This window comes from Carlito syrichta, unplaced genomic scaffold (genome assembly GCF_000164805.1).
Source record: "Carlito syrichta isolate Samal-C Ts95f unplaced genomic scaffold, Tarsius_syrichta-2.0.1 Scaffold126482, whole genome shotgun sequence".
In the NCBI taxonomy this organism is placed as follows: domain Eukaryota; kingdom Metazoa; phylum Chordata; class Mammalia; order Primates; family Tarsiidae; genus Carlito; species Carlito syrichta.
The window spans coordinates 51,514-55,612 of NW_007070578.1; the positions used below are offsets into that span (position 1 = coordinate 51,514).

The 4,099-nt window shown below is 45.6% G+C and overlaps 1 protein-coding gene across 1 annotated transcript in view; it reads left to right on the forward strand.

Annotated features, from left to right (window-relative positions):
• Positions 1-4,099, forward strand: part of FOXA3 (forkhead box A3) — a 39,862-nt gene that overhangs the window by 26,988 nt on the left and 8,775 nt on the right. The window lies entirely within an intron of this gene.

Sequence of the window (4,099 nt, forward strand, 5' to 3'; positions counted from 1 at the left end):
TGGAACTACAGGCACACACCACCATGCCCGGCTAATTTTTTGATTTATTGTAGAGATGAGATCTCACCAAGTTGCCGGGACTGATCTTGAACGCGTGGGTTCAGGCAATCCTCTCACCTCGGCCTCCCAAAGTGCTGGGATTATGGGCATGAGCCACCGTGCCTGGCCTACATAGCTGTTTTTTAAAAGGGAGGGAGGGGGCTTTTGGTCATCTGTCTCAAAGTCACATTGGCAAAATCATGAAATGATTAATGTAGAAGGAGGATATCAATAACAGCACTATTTGTAACAACAAAAGACTAGAAGTAACTCAAGTTTTCTCAAATAGGAAGACTGGCTGGAAAAACTATGATACATACACATAATAAAATGATGCACCTATACAAAGGAATGAAGGAGGAAACAGAAAGGAGTAAGAAAAATCCCCATACACTGATGGGGAGTACAAATATTAAGTGAAAAAAACAAAGAGGAAGGCAGTGGTTTACTATATGTTCCCTTTTTACAAAAGAGAGATATGTATATATGCTAAAAAAGAAATAAACAGAAAAGATAAACCAAAAACCAGAAGAGGGAGGAAACAAGGTAAAAAAAAAATATACAGGTCAGTCTCAATGTATCATTACCATGAAAAGATGCCCAGGACAGTCTGTTGCACCACAGAACACATGTAATTCAATCTATTTTTGTCAGGTTTCTGTGTTATATATACATAGATGACCTGAGGCAAGACATCTCACTTCTCTGGGTCTCAGTTTCCTCGTCTATAAAATAGGAATAATAATGGTGCTTACATGTCAAGAATAAGCTGAGGATTAAATGAGTTAGTATACACAATAAAAATTAAACAGTTATTAATTTATTTTTTTTGAGTTGAAGTCTCACTCTGTTGCCCAGGCTGGAGTGCAGTGACATGATCATAGCTCACCACAGTCTTAAATTCCTGGACTCAAGCAATCCTTCTGCCTCAGCCTCCCAAAGTGCTAAGATTATAGGCCAGATAATTATTATTTTTAAGCACATGGGGAAAGATCTGAAGAATACTGCATAAACTATTATGGAATAATTAAAATAATAATTTGAGGTAGGTGAAAAAGACACATTTTTTTAAAAGGAATGTTGGTCGGGCATGGTGGCTTAGGCTTGTAATACCAGCACTTTGGAAGCCAGAGGTGAGAGGATTGCCTGAGCCCAGGGATTCGAGACCAGCCTGGGCAACTTGATGTGACTTTGTCTCTACAATAAATAAAAAAATTAGCCAGGCATGGTGGCGCACACCTGTAGTTCCATCACTTGGAAGAATCACCTAAGCACAGCAGGTTGAGACTGTGGTGGCTGTGAGTGTGCCATGGCATTCCAGCCTGAGTAACAGTGTGAGATTCCAACTCAAAAAAAAAAAAGGGCCAGAAGTGGTAGCTCAAACCTGTAATCCCAGCACTTTGGGAGGCTGAGGTGAAGAGATTGCCTGAGCCCATGGGTTGAGAACAGGCTGGGCAACTTGGCAAGACCTCATCTTTACAATAAATCAAAAAAATTAGCTGGGCATGGTTGCGCGCACCTGTAGTTCCAGCTACTTGGAAGGCTGAGGTGGCAGGATTGTCGGAGCCCAGCAGGTTGACACTGGGTGCTCGTGAGCATGCCACTGCACTCCAGTCTGGGTGACAGAGTGAGACTCCAACTCAAAAAAAAGAAGAGAAAAAGAAAAATAACAATCAATATTTATTGAACATTTAATATGTGCTGAGTGCAATTCTAATATACATATTAACTCATTTAAACCTCATGACACCAATTCTTTGAGTTTTTTTTGTTTTAGGAGACAGAGTCTCATGAGTTAGGAACTGTTTTTAATGTCTACATATGAGGAAATTGAAGGGCAGAGAGGTAAAGTCACCTAACCAAAGGCACACAGCTAGTAAGAGCCAGCAGTTTGGTTTGCAAAATCTTCCTTCCTTACCACTACACTGCACCGTTTGTCTGAAATGAATTGTTTTTCCACCTATATCTGTTCATGTAAGCCAAAGATCATGGCCACCTAACAACCAGCATACTGACATTCCGATAAAAACATAGTAAGTCGGGAGCGGTGGCTCAAGCCACTTTAGGAGGCCAAGGTGAGAGGACTGCCTGAGCTCAGGGGTTCGAGACCAGACTAAGCAACATGGTGAGACCTGGTCTCTACAGTTAATCAAAAAAATTAGCAGGGCATGGTGGCATATGCCTGTGGTTCCAGCTACTTGGAAGGCTGAGGCGAAAGATCACTTGAGCCCAGTACGTCGAGGTTGCGGTGGCCATGACTGGGCAACTGAGTGAGACTCCGACTCAAAAAAAACCCCCCTCAAAACATAATAAACCTGACTGGTCATGGTGGCTCACGTCTGTAATCCCAGCACTTTGGGAGGCCAAGGCAGGAAGACTGCTTGAGCCCAGAAGTTCAAGACCAGCCTAGGCAACACAGCAAAGCCCCATCTTTTTTTTTTGGCCACCCCAGCACTGACCTGCTGGTCTCCGGTGATCCTTCCACCTCAGCCTTCCAAGTAGCTGGAACTATGCATGCTACCATGCCCGGCTAATTTTTGATTTATTGTAGCGATGACGTGTCGCCAAGTAGCCAGGGCTGGTCTCAAACCCATGGGCTCATGCAATCCACTGGCCTCAGCCTCCCAAAGTGCTGGGATTACAGGCTGAGCAACCAAGCCCAGCCTTTATTTTTAAAAATTAAAAACAAACATAATAAACCTTCCCATTTTTTTCTTTTTTTTATGTTGGAATCTCACTCCGTTGCCCAGACTGGAGTGCAGTGGCCCCTCCCGGCCCCCGCAGCCTCAACCTGCTGGGCTCCAGCAATCCTTCCACCTTCCAAGTAGCTGGAACTACAGGGGTGTGCTACCACACCCAACGAATTTTTTGATTTATTGTAGAGATGAGGTCTCACCAAGTTGCCCAAGCGGGTCTTGAACCTGCGGGTTCTGACAATCCTCTCACCTCAGCATCCCAAGGAACAGGATTACAGGCTGAGCCACCAAGCCCGGCTTTCCATATTTTTCATAATGATAATACATTCAAGATCCACCAAAATTTTTTTACCCTTTCTTTCCTCTCCTGCTTTTTGGTTAATACTTTGTTTCCTAAAAACATGTATACATACTTTCCTTTCTTTTGCAAAGAGTGAGTACACAATAAACCCTATCTCCCACTCTGTTTTCATTTAATGTGTATGTTGCAGGCCATGATATCAGTGTATAGATATTTCCCTCATTCCCCTTTCTCCTTCACTCCTTTTTACAGTTGCATAATAATCTATTATGTGGATGTATAAGAGGATTTTTTTTTTTAGCCAGTCTTCCTATTTACACACATTTGGGATGTTTGCAGCCTTTTACTTCTAGGAACAGTATCACTGTCTTCCCCTCACTCTCTCCCTCCCTTATGGAGAAGTACCACCACCTGGGAACACGACCACTCAGTTCACCCCCCATAGTGGCTCTAGGAATATCTTTCATTCATTCAACGAACATTAGCTGTTTCCAGTGAGATGGGCGCTGTGCTAGGAGCACAGCGATGACAAAGACAAACCCAGTCCTGTCCTCATGGTCGCAGACATCATCAAGCAGCACACACATAAAGGTCTCCTAACACGCTAGCCCACACGTGACATGCAGGGAAGGAACAGAGACCAACAGGAGCACCTAAGAGGCACATTTCAGGAGGAAGGGCAGGAAAAGAGGGCTCCGCAAAGGAAGTGACGTCGCAGCCAAGCCCCGGAGAATGAATGGGAGTCTGCCAGGCAGAATGGGCGAAGGGATGTTACGGGCAGAGGGGTGAGCCTGTGCAAAAGCCCTGAGCGGGAAGGCGCATGGCGAGTTCGAGGAACCAAAAGGCCAGTGCAGCCGTGCGAGGCGGGAAGCAGCAAAGAGGCCGAGTCGAGGCCGGCGAGGTCTGCGGGGCGGACGCGACTGCAGGGCCACGTTGGAACTTTGCCCCGAGAGCACTAGGGAGCCATGGAAGGGTGCTGAGCAGGGGGGGAAAAACAGGGGTCCCAGACGCCACTGCTCCGCTTCGCTCACAGTGGCCCTTCCCCCGCCCGCGGCCCCCACCC